Source organism: Sinohyriopsis cumingii, unplaced genomic scaffold, assembly GCF_028554795.1.
Source record: "Sinohyriopsis cumingii isolate HCF-2022 unplaced genomic scaffold, ASM2855479v2 utg000663l, whole genome shotgun sequence".
Lineage (NCBI taxonomy): Eukaryota > Metazoa > Mollusca > Bivalvia > Unionida > Unionidae > Sinohyriopsis > Sinohyriopsis cumingii.
This window is the reverse complement of record NW_028315922.1, coordinates 2010913-2030612: the sequence shown is the minus strand read 5'-3', so window position 1 is coordinate 2030612 and position 19700 is coordinate 2010913.

Sequence of the window (19700 nt, the reverse complement as noted above, 5' to 3'; positions counted from 1 at the left end):
AATTTGTTTGTATCATCTTTATAAATCGGTAGTGTTTCAAAATCAGACATAATTGTTTCAGGATTTAGTGATATATTAAATCCGCGCTCTTCTAATTGTTTAATAGCAACAGTCACATCATTGATATTTTCGTAATTCATTTCTATGGCTTCTCGGCATCCTCGTGACAGAGTTAATGGCCGCATTCTTTTTGACGCATGTGACGTAGAGCTTTCTGCATCCACGGTTACTGTTTATTTTTGGGGGCTCCAAAGCGAAAGTGAAACTGTTTGTGTACATACCCCCCAAATCGAAATCCCAGGGGTGAAAAACACACCACCACGATTCGACGTGGAGGAGATATGTACACAAGGCCCCTGCTGGAGCCCCCATTTTATTATAAAACCCTATAAATTGGGACCGTCGACAGTATGTCCGTGACGAGATTTGAACATGGCATTTGATAAAGTCGGGACGAGAGTCAAACCACGGTCACATCTGATAATACAGGATTTAAAAATTATCATATAGGTAACTACTGACAGACAGTTAACAAGTTCTAAAACATTTCAGAACTAAATTTAAATTCTGAACTGGATTTTAAATTTAAGTTGGATCTAAACACAGAATTTATATTACTTATGAAAAATACCTGTACTCACAAACGCGGAAGTGTTATAGCCTGTGACGCAATTGTAAAAAAAATAATTGTATACCGCTCTGAGCAGTGCACAATCTCAAGGAGTGTTGCATAATCACCTTGACAAAGGGGAGGGAACTAATTGCATGAGATATGCTTAACGGAGTTATCTCCCATTTACATTAAAAATTTCAGGATTTTAGTGAAGTAAATAATGAAAAACAATTTTTTGTCTATATGTTTTTGAGAGGGCAGATTTGGTCACTTTATCTGCCACACGTCGTACCCCCGCGGAGTTAATACCGAAATACTTGGCAGCTGAGTTCATTGAGTGAAATATTTTTTCTTCACTGGTACTTATGTTGAAAGATTTAACTGCCCTAGACTCTCTCTTTCCCCCAGTATTCCACCGTGCAGAATTTTCACTAGGTGTGATAGCCTGTAAATTTTGAAGAGAATTATCAAGTTTCTTGCTGTTGATGTGATCAATCACAAGACCGTCTTTGATCTTTCCAAAGAAACACTCGAACAGGAACCTGTGATTATTATACCTCTTTTTCCCAACAGTAAATCTAAGATGAACAGAATTATTAACAACACCAACTGGTCTTTTTAACTTGCAATTTCTAACTATTCCATCACGATTCGCTTCGTAATTCTTAAGGATAGGATGTGAGACAAATTCTTGGTTCATTTATATAATAATGTATTTGTCTAATTTATAATTTGTCTGAAAACTTAGTTATACAATCGCGCTCACATTTTAGCGCAACATCATTATTTTTTTTTGTTATAATATCTTTTAAGTTCACGGTGTCTCTTTCCTGCGCAACTTGCACATAACTGTGTTTTACCCCTGACCCTAACACCACATCGCAGGCAGGGTATTGGTCCTAAACTCCCCCTTCGGACGCTTTGGGAATGTTTCCCGCAGAATTCTTTGCTGCAGGATTTATTACAAACAGTTACAGATCCAACCTGAAGCCACTTGCACCGGTTCATTATATATGTAATATTTCTTATTTAAATGTTTGTCTTAAATATAATATGGAGGAGTTTGAAAGATTATCTGCCATCGGCACCGGGAAAGCTTCTAGATTTGATCTTGACAGACTAACCCCTGTCTCGCGGAGACGAGCCCTGACTGATCTGTTTGATATTATCAGAAATGCCAAAAAAGAATTTCGTAACGACGGGCATCTCACGTATGGTCTACATTTAAAATCATACGCGACATCGAAGGTGTCATTGATGCTATAATGAATGATGCACGAGCGAAAACAATTATTGATTATCTCTTTGATAATCAGAAATATTTTTTCAGAATAAAATTTATTGTGCAAGTAGATTCCGATACGTGGATTATCCGTGAAAAAAATGACCCTGTCCTTGCTAATGGAAAAACCGTTCTGTTAGGTAAAGATTCCAAACCAGGAATGCTGACTGGGATTGATAAACCATATTACGCTCGAGCATATTCTGTGACCGCGGTCATTTATGGAATCTATCCGATAAAAAAAAACAAAAATCAATAAACTCACCCCAATGAGATTGTCAAGGCTGAATTGTGTAGCCGATCGAGTAATGGAACATTTTAAAAATGCGATGCGCGGAAACGGTCTAACTGATCTAAGACGTTCCAAGATAGCAGCGTGGGCTGAAAAAGTCAAGGATACAGGAGCGTCAACAAACGATGTTGCCGAACTAGAAAAAGCATTAAGATTTCCCATAACCGTAACAACGATAACAGAAGAAGTATTATACAAATCGAAATATGATTAAAACGGAGCTCCAATAAATATTATTGATCAAAACGCTCACGCTTGGACTAACGCAGTTACGATATTTCCGCGGGGTCGTGTTGTGAAATATTATTCGGGAAATATATTTGATTTTATTAAACAAATAAGTAAAAATGACCCTGTGTCGATGTGGTTGTTTAAAAGTTCCGAAGATGGCCAGTATGATCAATTTGTAAGATCAAACGGTGAATTATACCTGACGGAATCTCTGCAACAACAAATGAAAAAACTCGCAGAGAAATATTCAGAAAACACTGAGCAGTTAATAACTAATTCTTTTACATTTCCAAGTGTTGCCGCTCACGCCGCCAGAGAGAGAAATTTGTGGAGGCCAACGCGAAGTGAGTTTCTCGAGGATATACAATTGAGTTGTGTCGAGTATGGACACGGCGGTTTGTGGAATACCAAGTATGACCACAGCGAGATGATTTCCGTGGATATGATTGCGTGTTATCCGGGAAGCTTTCTCGGGATGGGCGAGTGTAAAGAATACTTTAAAAGATTTGGACATCCCACGAACTCGATGACACGAGTTGCTATAAACGATCCTTTACCCGATTTTTCCCTGACAGGATTTGCTCGTGTGACGTCGTTTGAATTTGCTAAAGAGCTTCATCCGTGCTGTTATGTTTGGTTTCTACTTTAGCGAAAAGCGTTGGGCGCCAATAGTGTTATTGCGATATATGCCTGACAGCCGAATACTGGTATCGTTGACAGTCAGTGAAGCAATCATATCATATCGACCGCAGACTTTGGTTTGGTTACCAACACCGGAGCGTATCAGTCTCGATGAAGTCATTGAAGAGTATGCACGAGAGAGTCCAAATACTTCCATGGATGTCATTATTAAAGAAGCTCCTAAAATTCTTAAGATTAAACTCAGCAGTAGTGAAAAAACAGCAAAGGATCTCGGGAGAAGAATAATCGGTAAATTTACTCAAGGTGGTGCATATGATCATAAACTACATCACCCACGATTGATTATCGATGACGCTGAATTAAATTTTATAATTGCTGATGCCGCTGCGAGAAATATATTTTGTAATCGGGAGTACGCGCTCTTGTCCGACGGAACACGGTTGGGCACAATTGTAAGTTATATTAATGGAGAATCACCTCAATACACACATTTAAGATCTTCGATGCTGGCTTATGTTTCTATAAATTTGCTATCGATGATAAATCGATTTCTCGACACTGCAGTTAGAGTTGCAACTGATTTATTTTATATCAATAAAAGATATTCAGAATCACTGGCTGTAGGCAACGACGAATCATGGAGTTCGTGGAGAATAAAAAAGGAGATGTTACATGGATATTGTGAATCCGCTGATGTTCAAATTAAGGATAATTATTGCAAATCAGAATTATCAGAAATGTCTAATGCACCATCTGTGTATGATCCAATCACCAGACACAAAACCGTTTATTTGAACGGACCGGGTAGTTCTGGTAAGACAACTCGAGCGATTGAATTATTTCGAAATTCAGATATGATTGTGCTAACACCTACACACAGACTCGCCAGGGAGATGAAACAACGAGGAGTTAATTCTTGTACTTATCACAGTTTTTTCAAATATAGCGGTGGTGTATGGACTCCAGATCGAATGGGAACAAAATATATTCCGCGGAATTATTTGGGATGAAATAGGCACAGTGTCGTTAGATATATCAAAATTGTTCCTGGATTGGCTGCTAACAAAAAATACAGCTGTGATAATGTGCGGCGATAACGGTCAGCCACCACCTTTTGTTGGTCCATCTCCGCATTTGTGGTTAAAAGATTTTGTTGATTATTATGAAGAAGTGTCTGATGATCATAGATCTCTTGATGCAACGTTGAAGGAATTTAAAACATTAATCAGAGCACAACCGAATAAAATTCAATGTGAAATCGTGCGTAAAATAATTTCAGAGACTTCAATGAGCGACTTTTGGAAAACGTGGAAACCAGACGATTTGATAGTGGCAAGTAGAAAGATAGTCAGAGACACACTTCAACAGCAGTTATTTCAATTACAACAAGAAAAGTTTCCAATGTTGCCAGTGCCATTGTGTTATAGACCAGCTGATACGCGGTTACAGAATATAGATGTTGATATTCCTGGGAACTTGACAGAGTCAAGGAAACAGAATTTAGTATTGAATGATATTGTCACAGTTGATGTCAGTGTTGTTGAAGATGTACTAAAAATGAACAAATCCTCGTGGACGCTAGGATATGCAATGACGATACATTCATCTCAAGGACTAACTATCAGTGATACAACTGTCTGGATCGTTGACGATCGCATTGAGTGGTCAAACTTAGTTTACTTGTGTCCAGAGTCAGAAGAATATCTCAACTGCGAAGAATTGTCTTGGAAGAGTCAATGGCTGATAATAATGAAAACAACAGTGATATAACAAAAAAAAAATTAGCCGGTTACAAACAGAGTGACAAAAATAATAATAGAGAATTTGACCTTGATGCTGAATTTATCATGGCGTTGAAACAACAGCAGAATAATCACTGTGCGAGCTGTAATTATATAATGTTGTGGTGTAATAAAAATGCAAAACAATTCACCGTAGACAGAGAAGATAACAGTCGCGGTCATACACGCGATAACGTGATGCTGACCTGTCTTGAGTGTAATCGACGTCGGGGTGCAGGCACCCTTGGTGCTAGTTAAGTGATTTGGGCGGTAATTGTGTGTCCTCGGGAATTACTTGTAATTGTTCACGTGTGAATCCACGTTGAGGAGCAGTTGAATCCAACCTGTAGATTGCTGGTCTCCCAGTAGATCTAGTTATGTTAGATATCTTGTGTGTGGTAATACTCCAGATAGGATCAGTCGCTCTTTTTTTACGACCTTCAAGTTCACCTGGTTCATATAAATATCTCACAGTGACATTACCAAGTATTGGTTGCGTTGGAAAATCACGTCGTTGTACAGGTATATGTTTTTTGGTGACTCCGCTAATAGGTTTCATGTTGGTTGTTCGAGTAATTTCATTATTTAATGCAGCTATTACACTTGGTAATCTTGCAACCCATTCGCGCGATCTCTTGTCTGAATGAATTCCTTCGCATACTGATATCCAAATAACCGTTCAGCAAGTGTTCGATTAAATCGCTCAACAATTGCCTGATCACGGTGAATTGCAGTATGTCCCCGCCTGATGGTGACGTTATGTTGCTTCATCAGCGATGATACTGCGCCTTGAAATTCTCTGCCAGGATCAACTTGTAAGAGATTTGGCCATCGTAGACCAACTCGTTGATAAATTCGTTCAAAAGCAGAAGCAACCTCAGATGCTGTTTTAGTCGTTAACGGTTCCGCATCTTTGTATCTACTTGCAACATCAACTACTGTTAACGCGTACTTGTATGTTTTGAGACGAACGGTATCATGTGGTAAAAATAATATATCAGCCTAATGAACTTCATTTGGCACACTAACATTAAAATGTGCAAAGTGAATTTGTTTAGGCGGTGGTTGGTAAATTTGCCATATTGCCTGTTTGGATAACCAATCTGCTGCAGTATCACGTGTGACTTTTGCTGCACTGGCAAGTTTACTAATTGCTGCGCTACCTCTCCAGTATCCTGTTGGGGAATAATAAATCGACTCCATTATAATTAATTACCAGCGCCTAATACAAGCTTAGATTTCATTGCATATTTTATTAGCCAACTAGCTAACCTTTCTTTGAAAGATTTATCAGTGATGGAATTTAACGCGTGAATTAATTTCACATCCGCGAGATGCCTATCTTGTAGATCCTTACTTCGGTAAGCTACATCATGGACATGGCATGCTTTATCGATAGCATTTATCGGATACTCACGTGGATTGGACTGATTTAAGGCATCAAACCTGATATCAAGTCTGGTTCCAGGACCACAGTAATTATATCCTGGGAGATGTTTTTCTCCGGGATATTTCGCCCACAGAGTTCCTGGTAATTTTCCTAACTTGGCGGCAATATCACCTCCTCGGATTTTTTTTTACTTGATGCTGGCTTTGACATGAGAATAAATTTAAACGTTTTTGTACCGCATCGCTCACACGTGCCCGAAACCGCAGATCTGTTACTTTTTGTTGTAACCGTTGTTAGATCACTTGTTGGGGTACGTGCTCTACATTTCACACAATATAAATCCATAGTTATATTATATTATTCTAATGGACATCACTGACTTTTCTGCTACAAGGAAACGAGAACCAGTTAAGCATCACGCAGCACTACCAAATTCTGTTCGTATGATTATAATTGGCCCATCTGGGGGTGGTAAGACGCAGTTGTTGTTAAATTTAATAATGAAATGGATGAAGTGGGACAAATTGTATTTGGTAGCTCCATCCGTAGAAGATCAACGTTATTATAACGTGTTAAAATTTTTTAATGAAAACGCAAAATCGGTAACCGGTGAGGATATTATTGAGTTTATCACGAACATTGATGAAGCTCCGTCCATAGATGATATCGATGGGTGTATTAACAAATTAGTTGTGTACGATGACGTAATGTTGGATAAACAAACAAATCCTGCCAGGATATTTTCCAGAGGTAGACACAAAAACACTGATGTGATTTATGTAACCCAACGATATACTCAAATTGCTAAAGTGATTAGGGATAACTGTAATATTCTTGCTGTGTTCAACGGAGTTGACACACACACGTTGCGAAATATACATCAGACTTGGTGCAACGGCGACATGGACATAATTAAGTTTAGAAATTTATTTAGTCATGCTCAATCAACCCCGCACAGATTTATAACAATAAATTTACATGATCCTCGAACACGGTATTTAGTCGGGTTAGATAAAATTTTTGGATAAATTGTTTTAATTGCAAGCAGCAGAGGGGGCGACGACACCAAAATGCAGCAACAACGGCGACAATTGTGTTTACAACACCGTAGGGTTAGCCCTCCATAAAGGGTTTATTTCGGCATTTGGAGGCTTCTAAAAAGTTGTAGGGTTCGCCCCCTCTGCTGCTCATGATTCAGAAACTTATGTAAACACAATGATAATGCAAGATCTATAATGAGACTTCTGCATTGATCAATGTGTGAACAAGAGCATTCGATTATATCATCCATAATGAATTGCCAATAAATGCAAACTATTTCATCAAACTAACTACGTGCGTATACACTATCAAGCTGTTCTGACTCTGCATTATGGTTTCCTTGGAACTATGATAATGGTCACATAACATAACATAATTGCTTGAAGATAACACCTTGAGAGGCTTTATAAACAAATGTTGCTACACTTATCCAGAATAATAGATAAGTTTGAAAATTTGGTGATATATCAGTCTTACATTAGTACTTCAAAAATAAATTGCAGCAGAATTTTTCACCTTAAATATTTTAACTTATTAAAGACATGAGATTTTTAAGATATTACATGCAAATAATACCTGTGTAAATTAAAATCACCAAATGTTACATCCACCTATATATGGCTACGGTACAATATTAATACAATAAATTGCATATATACCTAAGTGATGTGTTCCTGATCATTTCTTTAATCGTAGACAAGGTAATATTTTGTTGTATTTAGTGATTTAAACTATCACATCCTATATTATGCATATTTAAAACAATTAATGCTTTGTGCTTACAGGTTCTAGTTACACAGCAAGAGTATATGGGTCTGTGGGGCATTCAAGATCTACATGTCAAAATGACATTATTGTTTTAAGACATTCATTTTCCATTGTCGGTTTTTCATTTCACTTATGTCATTTTCGTTTGTTTTCTTTGAAATGTTTTCAGTCATGAAATTTACATAATATCACATAATTTGTTGTTTTTGTTTTCAGTTGTCCAGATAGTATAAGATTACAGCAAATGTCAAAGCAAACGTTCATATGCTTAGTGCAGTCTGTCGTTGTCTACTCTTGTTTAAGAACTACAACCAAAAGAAGAAAACGGCTAGGTACTTAATAACTGTAAAGCAGAACCATTGTCAATCGAAGCACTCAGGTGATCAGATTGGTCAAGTTCACTGGCTATCTTGTAATTAGCTCCATCTATGTATTTTCGTCCCAAGGAGGACTGAAAACCACATGAACATTACAATTACATTATGCAAATAGGTTGTCAGTGACATGTGTTTCCTTAAGTTTAATAAAGTAAATCGTGTGTTATCCATTTCTCAGTTAACAAGCACGCATTATTATTATTATTATTATTATTATTTGATAGTTCTTACTAGGAACACGGTTAGATTTCGATAATAACCCTTACAACCACTCCAGCTTAATTTGAGACAAATTGTACTATCAGATCTTAATTGATACGAACAATCTATCAACTGATGTAGCAATTTTCAGTGGTACAATCCATGAATCACAGGTAATATGAAAGCACCCATGAAGCCTAACTGGACTTAAACGCGAAAAGAATCTGACATTCATTTTATACGAAGATATATAATTTTGAATGTTTTACTAAAAGTTATATATTGACAAACATTGTTAAACAAAAAGAAGTTAACATGTTTATAATGTAAATTTCATGGATTTGCTTACAAATTTATTTGAATTTTAGTACTTATATTTGTTGCTTGGGGATGTATCCCATTATTCAGCACATGTTAAATGTCTCATTTGGATGTTATGGTGGAACTTCAAAATTAAAGCAGCTGATGATTTGAAGAAACAAAATCACATTTTATTAAAGCCAAAATATGTTTGATTATCTTTACTTAGTAGCATCAGTGAACCTTTAAAAGAATCAGCTGCATTCAGGAAAAAGCTGGGAAATTTTGTTTCAAACATTGTGGGAATCCTGTATTAAAGATACAAAACAATGCTTTTGTGGAAAGAATCATATGAAGTTATTTCCTTTGCATATATGATGGAGATTGTACTTGAAAAATGAAAAATGTAAAGCTTATGCAAGTACTTCAAGATTGAAAGTCAAAACGAAAATGTTAAAATAATGAAATAAAGAATATGAGAAATGTGGTGATATCTGACAGGCTGTTTGAAGTATATCTGCTCAACCGTTTACTCTGTAACGATGCTTTGGATGCAACCCCATTTACTGCATAATAGCAAATTGAATGCGTTGTAAGGGCAAACCAAGTTAAGTTATTCAACAGGGCCAAATCAAGTGTCCACTTGTATAACTAACACTTATATAGTAGACAAAAGAATATCAAGTAGTTTATTAGTTTAACCCAATAATTAAAGGAACAGTGCAGTTCAGTGTGCTCAATTAGTTGTAAATATATGCTCAGTTACCTGGAGTTGCCATCTGAAATAATTTGAAAACTTTAACATTTCGTTGTGAAGACCATTCATAATATGTCTGCAAATATGGCATTAATTAAACTATTTCAGTCAGTTATTATCGATGTTCCATCAAAAACGGAGGAAGCTTAGAACAAGCTAAAATCTTTGAAACAAGCCTATGCACTAAAAGTTCATAAAACATATTCACTGCATTCGTGTATGTCATTTCAACATGAATATATGACCAAGTACTCATTATTTTTCATAAACATTGCTGTTAGTACCGCCAGTAATATTTGTTTGCTAAGTTTAACGCTAAGCACTACAATTAAATTATATGAATGAAAGTTTTGAATATCTATCTGTTTATAGAAACAAGAAAAAGTCATTAGTCATATGGGATGATAATTTCAGGCATACGATGGAAGCATGGGACATACCACAAGTCTTGCATGCACATAATGTGAATGCTTGAATGGTTGTTTGTAGCCCAAAAAGATTTGCTGGAAAGTCACCAGGCCTATAGGACCAAGAAAAAAGGGTCATGCTTCTTCCTCATCTTCTTCGGACACTCCATTTCCAGAAAAGGGCTATGGCAAATCCAATTACATGGAAGTATTATGTGGCTACAGCACTTCCCAGTGTTGGAAGGCACCAGCTTCAATGACGGCTCTTTCTTGTGTATTGAGGTTATTTGATTTAATGAGAGCAGTAACTTGGATTCTTACTACTGTACGGAAGTTACCTGTGTCTTTCTCACTTCCTGTTGTACAGGAATAAGTTGATTCAATGAGAGCGGTGTTGGTATTTAGGAAGTCAACTTCTTTCACTGAGTTGTTATCTCTGGGGGAAAGAGTTTTGGCAGTTACTGGTATACGGAATATGCCCGCATTAGATAGAGAACCCTGTTTGTTCAATGGAAGGGAAGTATAGTCGTTGTCTCGCACTATTAGACCTTGAAATCAAGCAAGATTTTGTTTATCACAGTTGAGTTCCCCGAATATAGATTCTCTAATAAGGCAGAGATCTTCAGACCAACCATTGACTGGTCACAGGGCACCAGACATCGTTCAGTATGTAGTCTATCAGATGATGGCGAATATCTGCACTGGAAGTCGGTTACTGTGATATACGTTTAGTTACAGTTACATTATGTCACTAGTCACTGGTTACCAGTCCCTGGTGTACTGAGCCACATACGATAATGGTTGGATACAAGAAACCAAGAAAGGTCTGAATTGAATGTACTAACTTAATAGCAGTTGGCACTGGGCAACCTCCAGTCACAGAGCACATATCATGAGATGCCGATCACTAGGCACTAAATTTCCATGAAGAGTATTGCTTGAGGTGCTGATATTGTTTTGAGTATCAGGTTGCCACCATGGAGCACCATTTGTTACCCACAGAACATTGACTGCCAGATCCAGCCACAGTTGTTAGACATGGGTCTTTGGACTAGGTACTAAATTTAACCACATGTATAAAGGAAGGGATCAGTTTAGTTAGCGCTAACCTCCTCAATTCTTTATTTCAATCCCTAATGGGAACGGACTTTGAGATTTAAGAATTTTTCTGATATGAAGAATCGGGCTGATATCCCTCCTATGTTATGTTTTCCACCATGCAGTGAATCAGCTGTCTCCTTATTAGATCATGCCAACATCAACATGAGTGTCTTAACCATTGCCCTATGATTTAACTGCCCGGGCATGCCCGATGTCTCGTTTGCTTCCTCCGGCCTCGTTATAAATGTACTACTAAACACCTGCAGTGCACAGAGGAAATTACCAATCTCTTCCTCCAGGGAAAGATGATCAGAAAAATAGTCCCATTTATTCCTTTGAACAAAGACGTAATGAGGATCTAGTGATCACTAACTCACCTTCTCTTAGAAGGGAGATAAGGTGAAATAATCCTTCCTCGCCAAGAGAGTAAAAGACAGGGTTATGAACTGTCAATTTTTTAGTGGCTGCCAATGAGTTCAGAGAAGAATCCATTAGTCCGGGGCATTTACTTCAGTTGGGTTTGTATTCTTCACATACGATGGGTCAGGCTACGGAAGAATAAAAGACATGGGCTTTTGACAAGGCAAGGTGGTAAATGAGGTTTACCGCCTAATGTCCCCATATCTATGTCCCAAGTCTCTGAGATGTTCAAAGACGAACAATCACTCCAGTTTGGAGAGGCTTTCTGGAACACAGCATAAGTATGACCTGATGTAGCTTCTTCAGTATGGCGAAAGATCTGACTAAGAAATAGACTAAAGACCAGGAAAGGACCAGACAATAAAGCGTGCGATCTGTCCCCTCTTCTTTGCTTATATGCTTTAGCCCACGGTCTCTACCAGTAGCTGTGTGGTCTATTCACTCTCTTAGACCTTTAATATACCCCGTTTGAAATAAGTTGCCTCCCAGATGAGAATATCAGCAATGACCTGGATCCGTCTCTCTGCAAAAAACTCTAGAGGCATTTAAATTAAAGGTGAGGACACTGGATACTACAGTCTTGCATCCTTACCTTTTCCCAATTGACTTTCAGAGACTGACTAAGACATTGAGACATGCACAGTCGATGTTTATGGCACTCTATACAGGACAACCTCGTCGCTAAAGGGATTCGGCCTAGGTGACATCTAATGTTTCTCTGGAACGCAACAAAAGTCTTGTGCTGGCCGCCGCTCAAGATGCAGAGATTATATTCGGATGGCTAATGGCTACAGTTGATAAATGAGGATTGTAGAGATCAGTATCACCAGTCAATGCTGGTGAAAAATGACCCCATCCTGGAAGCTCCATGATTTCCCCTTCTGAGTAGTTTGAACAGAAAGAATCAAACTCTAAATTAGTCCCAGTTCCAAACCCCCTGGTAGAAAGTCTTCAGACCACATATTTCCCGACGAAGGGGCGGGGGCGGTCACACCCTCTACTACAATGTTCCCTTCTTCACAATGTCTCAGACCATCTTAAGACTGTCTTCAGAGGTTTAGTCGGACTTCTCTTACGATGCATTGGTACTTCCGTACTAAGGGTGGGTTACTTTTAAGACCCTTCAGTTGCTTCATCGACCCCCCTTTAGCTCAAGTAGTCTTTAGTGGTATTCCCATGAAAAGATGTAAACTCCTTTCTAATGGAGAGCGCAGTAGAGAAGGTGAATAACACACGAAGTCCGTGATTTTGTTCCAGGATTTGTTTTTAGTTTCAGAGACAGAGGTGAAGTTTCCATAATGAACAAGTTTCTTCTGCAAGATCAATTTGAGACAACCGCCTTTGTCAGGAATGTCATCAGAAAGAAACCACTGGGTCGTCTCCATACATCTGCGGGATACTGGTCTTCACATCCGCATAATGCTAGCCCACAGGAAATTTCTGCAAGTTTGTCTGGGATAAGAAATCTTTAATTTCAAGGTCTTTTTTTTTCGGCCTAGCTTCTCAACTCAAAACCGCATTATGCGTAAGAGAAGCTCATAAACGGTCTTGAGGGTTTCACATTTTCCAGTATTTTGGAGACGAATTGATGCAAAACGTCAATAGACTTGCCCTTCTGAGGGATCTCTCTCTCTGCTGGAAGACATTATTTAAGCTACGCTTAATTCCTGCTCTGGAGAAATCGAACCTTCTACCGTTTTAAAATTTTGTTTACGTGGAGAGACATTTTCTCACCCATCAAATAGCAGTCTGTTTTCTTCCTGAAAACATCTCACAAAACCTTGGTGGTAACTACTTAAATTTTCGGCCGACAGATAATTGTTATATTTTCTCAATGCATCTCAGCGTTGTCCTGAGGCTTCTTTACGGTCTTATGCGAACCATTGTTTGTGGATAAAGCAGAGATGGATTATTTGCAATCTCGAGTAAAATAAATGTAAAATGTTGAACAGGATCGTTCACGTAAAAATATGTATCTCTGTTAGGTCTAGATTTTCAAATTTTGTTGTCAATAACCATCTTATTATTCATTTAAAACAAGCAAAATAAGCATTCTGTAATGTTATAGAAATAACACAGTTGAAACAAAATATTATTTCAATGTTTTGTTTAATATTTTACATGTTGCTCAAATAATGACCGAAACCTTAACACGTCAGTAATGCACGCTACTTTAATGCAATTGAAAAATTAAGGTCATGCAATTGTTATTTATTGCTGAGACTACTTCCATGGTATTTCATGACCTAACGGAAATGACCAAGCCATACTCCAATCGGTACAAGCTCCTCAGCGGCTAAATCGGTGGATCATTTCATTAAGTCGATCCGACGGAAACGACCGATGATATTCCGATTGTCTCTTCAGGACTTGCTGTTCTAAGTCAGCTTCCATATTAAACCTATGGAAACGGCAGGACACTACAAATTCATTAACTTTAAATTTCTAGACGTTCAAGATCAGTATAGAAATACCCTTGCTGTAAGCTTCTTTGTAGTGAAAATCATATGAGACTCTGCGTCCTTTGGATCTACATCTGTTTGAAATATTTGTTTTCAATTACGCACCAAAAAAGCCAGGTAATAATTACAGTAATGAGTTTTCCAAGCTAAAGTCTGTAAATGGAATGAAGCTCCTTCAATGAAGCGTTCTCTATTTCATTTCACATGTAACTATGAAAAAAATTCAAAAGATTCCCTTTTCCTTTTTTCGCTTTTAATAATATCAACCAATCTTGGCCAGCCAAATCATATTTTATATTCATCCATTTCTAGAATGGTTCTCATTTTTCAGAACATTAGCATTGCAGGTCCTTCAATGGGAAGTAAACTACAAAGAAGGGTGCAGAAAGGAAGAATGCAGCAGTTTTAAAAAAAAGTTCGTGAACTCATAGGAAAATTATAATAACTTAGTTCAAACAGATCGATCGTTTTTTTGCTTCATGGACATTGTGCTACTTTACAATGTCGGCTCAAAATAGATTTGTGCAAATTTTCATTATTAATGTCAGTAGGCAAACTAATGGGACGATAATTCAAGCAACGTTGTTTTATAAATTGTAAAAAAAAAAAGTTTACTTTGGATTTGTTTGCGTTTTCGGTCTTATTCAGATTGTCTTCATTGTTTGGTGATTGGCAATCGGTTTGAAAGGTCACGTTTAGGCATACATAGACTTTTCCACGTCTTAAAATAAAATATGACTATGATTTATATCAGTGGTTCTCAGCCACAGGGACGCGAGGATGTTGAGTAGGGTCGATGAAGGTCGCCAGGATCTTATCTGAGGGTGGAAAACTAATCAAAATGTGAAAACAATATTTTGTATGAGTTGCGGCCAAAAGGGATTGGGAACCACTGAGTTATATTGTCAAATGGTGTCTCAGGGTGTAGTATGAGAAACAAAGAACATGTAGACCTTGAGATGCTTTGCCGTTGATTTCAGTGATACGAAAAGACTATTTACTGCTGTCGCCATGGGATTAAATCGTTTTGATGTACACTAAGGTAATTTACACGGAGATAAACTGTTTTTAATCCCCAATTATTAGAACAATAGATAAAGCGGGCTATTTGTTGCGTGATGGGATCGTTGGGGTCGTTTAAGGAATATGTTGTTTTAAACCTATAATTCTCTCTCTCTCTCTCTCTCTCTCTCTCTCATATGTTGTTCTTAGATATGTGTAGCAATCATTATTGCTTTGGCAAAGTATGCCAGATACTATTTTGTCGCTTTTGTCGTTTGTAGCTCACTTTCTCGTTCACTATTGTATCATGATTGAATGAATTTTAAGGGATTTGTATAAAATGAATTTATGGGGGGGGGGATTATGAGTTAAATTTTATATAATTTTAATAGCAAATATGATTGCTAGAGTTCTTATTGTGTAACTCAGAATTGTTTAATTTTAATAAAGACTATGATTGTTAGAATTTATATTATTGTAACTGACATGTGCATATCTTTATTAAATATACTCATTGCTCTTTATGTTCAACAACACTCGTACATTGCGTAAATATATTACTGTGTTCATCTTGTATTCTAGTGAGATATGTGACAAATACAGTACAATACAAAACAATATGTATGTCAGCAATTTCCTCTCTACTTGTGTCAGTAACATAAAGATAGATGTTATAAGGTAAGAACCTAAAGTCTTCACTGTAAGCAACTTTGGAAGGGGTCAACTATTCTTAGAAACGGAATGCTAAAACGATGAACACTTAGTAACTTTCCAGAATTTGGCACAGTTTCCCGAACTTCGAGTCCAAAGGTTGAAGATAGGGTTATAGCCTGTAAAAAATAAATTGACAAAGCATACATTCCATTACTGCAGAACAAAAAAACATTCCGCGCCCGATAACCTAGCCAAAGTTGCTGCATTACGGACTTAAGAATAGTGATTTCTTTTTCCAGGTAAGAGAAATATATCAAGTCATAGTTTAAAAAGTTTGCCCAGTACCTAGACCCATTTGACTATTGATGCGATACATATTTTGAAAATAGTTCATTCTTTAAAAGGGGTTTGTAATCTTGCATTATATAATATTAATTCTTAAAATATAATGTGTAATGGATTGTTTAAAACTTTATTTAGAATTACTGAAAATAATATTTTGGTATTTTAAATCAAACATTCAATAAAACACTTTTATTACAAATAATTTTGCTATTAGTTTGGAATATTTAATTCTTACGCATTTTCTGGATTATAGTCAAATATTCGAAATGTAATTATTTACATCATATTCTAAAGCACAGAAATTACAGAATTATATGAATTGGTAAGCTTTATATAAATATAACGGTTTTATTCTTTATTCTAGACGTATAATTTGAAGTGTGTGTAATTTTTGTATAATTTGATGTGTGTATAATTTTTCTATAATGAATGATGTTTGATTCCCCCCCCCCCCCCAAAAAAAAAAAAAAAAATGTTGTGGCATTACAGATTTCAGAATTTTTACTTCCTTTTTGCAGTTCGAACCCATACCTCTCAGCACCCCAGCGATGTAAATAACATCATCGCCAGGAGAGAAACCTCCACAAGAGGAGGCTAAAACGATGTCTTCTTCTCTCTATTTCTATCAAAGGGTTGTACCGCTAATAAACTGGGCATGCTGAAAGAAATTGATTTAAATAAACTGACCATAATGATGTGGTAGAATAATTTTACACTTAACTTTGTAAAGGTTGTTTGTATGTCATGCAATTTCATGTGTGCATTCACAATAACCCCTTATGTCAGTACCCATAAAAAGCAAACAGTCGGGGGTGGGCGTGTGTGGGTGGGTGTAATATTTTTTATTTTGCTAAACTAGCTGTGGAAGTTTTGGGATTATGTACTGTACAGGCGAAGCAAGGAAACTCCTTCAATAGTATTTCCTGTTCCTTCATTCCTAACACATACCTTCATATTTGTGTCCAATTACAAGCATCAAAGAAGAAAAAATCTTTCATTCAGTTTCATTTTATGTTTCATGCAATGTTTCACTTGCGTCCTCTGTATGTAAAGTACGAATTCTGTTCTTGTATCTACCCATGTTGACCGTAAAATTTTTATAGCTGCCTTTTGGACTTGCAATATAAGCTAAGATGCAATGTGTTAGTCTCCAATAATATGTAGATATTGATGCTTGCACAATGTTATAAACATTATCTGAATCTTAGGGTCAATATTGTTAGATACGATCACACTCCATACCATAAATGAATATGTCATTTTTGTAAAACTGATATTTTAACGGAAAATCAATTTGTTTGCGAGTATAGAGCTTTTAAACTGCTTCATAAACTGCATTTACCTAAATATCATTTGTAAACCCTTCAAAGAATACGCTATTTTTTTCCATCTGCACTGCAAAACAGAAACAAACGTACAATGAACCAAAATGTGTTTATATTTGCACCTGACATTACCCCATGATTTCTTTTAATGTAAACAAATGATGATTAATAATAATGTAATTTGTTATTTTTTATGTATGTTTATTTGTTCTCGCTATCGCACGTGCTTGTTATTATTTCTTTAACTGCTCTGAGCAAATGCATATTTAATTCAACGATCCTAAACATAGATAGGAATTTGGAATCACCACTAATCTTCTAATAATTTTGATGAATAATAAAGATATAGTTCATCATGTGTTTTGTAAGTCATATTTATTTTTATTTCACTCACGTGCTTATTGTTTGATAATGTCAAATGTATTATGAAATATAGTAATAGTAATCATCATCATCATTGTTAAAGAAAGCGACTATATATATATATATATATATATATATATATATATATATATATATATATATATATATATTCCGGATCTTTTCTATATATTTTTTTTCCTTTTAATTTTTTATATGTCCTCTATCCCAAAGTTTCAGATTTTGTGTTGGGTTCTTCATTAGAAGGTACAAAATGGCGGGTGATTTGAAGTCCTTCATCCTTGAAAAAGAAGAGAGCAAATGCCGTTTTCAAACCAATCTGGAAGCTATCATTCAAAAAGTTGACATTTCAAAATTTGATCATCATATTAATTATACCTTTACTTGATCATTAATACTTTATTATTTATTTTTACGTCGATCGTATTATTTGTTCTGACTGGAGAAACCGATTTTTTTTTTCTTTGTCATTTTCCCGTTTCTTTTCCATTAGTTCAGTGCCGAGCCTGCCTTGGCGGATGTTTGCCATAACAACCACTTTGGTGTCTGTGCGTTCGTACATGCGTCCGCACACTAGATTATTCACACTGTTAAAGATTTATATGTGGTTAGTTTCTCAATTATTGTTTGTCACTGACTCTAGAAAAACAAGTTGTTCTCTCACACCCCCCCCCCTTTACTTTACTGGTGGCGGAGACCAACCCTGTAAGGTACGCTTTGTGCTGGACCATCAACGTGGTTGATCATGTGGGTTATCATACCGTTCGTTAGTAATTAACTTTTATTCCTACTGGTTATTGCGTGTGGACAGTAATTATACAGAAGATATTTGCTTGAAATGAGTGAGAAACGGATATATTTCATCGAATGGGTGAAAACATTTAAAGTTTTTTTCTCACAAGATCAAATATATCCATTATTGATTCATAGCAAAGAAGTATTCTTTTTATTGTATGCTCAAATGATTTAAATAGCTAATGCATTATATAACAGATTGAAGAAACAGATTTCAACAGTTTACTGTTTATGTTCTGCTGTGTTTTTGTGATTATTCACACAGAAAATATAAACAACAGCATAATTCTCCTTTCCAATTCAAAGTACATTAGCTCGTTAAAAAATAAATTTGAGTTGAACTCTAATCATCTTTAACGGTAGTCTGCCATATTAACCTCTCAACTGCATGAGCGTCTGTGGATAACTCCAGTGAATATCAAGATTATTTCTCATATAAAATTCAGTAGTTCACTGCATAACATATAATCCTTCTTTTGAGAGACTGCTCTGGTGGCCTACATACACCTTGGATGCGTGAGGTCGTGGGTTTGAACCCCGGCCAAGTCATACCAAAGACTTACAAAAATGGTACTAACAGCTGCCTTGCTTGGCACTCAGCATTAAGAGGTTAGTGTTAAGACTGGTCAGACTAGTGTCAGAATAATGTGACTGGGTAGGACATCATGCTACATGTCTGAGGCATGGTGCCCCAGTGCTAAACATCACTATAAACTGCCACACTACAGACATCATAGCGATATGACTGAAAAGTTGTTAAAGCTACATTAAAAATCCAAATCACACACACTCTTCTTTTGAGACATGGTATTACATCCTTCAGAAGACTCTCCTTTTTAGTATTAATCTCTGTCAAAACAAAACACATGTGTATCCACCTGTGACTAACCTCAGATTTACATGGCTGATGCATGTGTGGAATGCAGCATCACCCCAAGGCAAGAGCCATGCATCATAACCTTACAGCAAAGCCTATATCACCGGGAACTGACTAATGTGTGGGACAGTTATAAACAAAGTTCAGTCAAAATAAGTTTATTAATTAGTAGAGAGGATCCTGATGATCTTCCAAAGCTGACTCTTCAGAACAAATCATTTCTTACAGAGCTGGTCTTCAGTAATGTCAGAAAAGA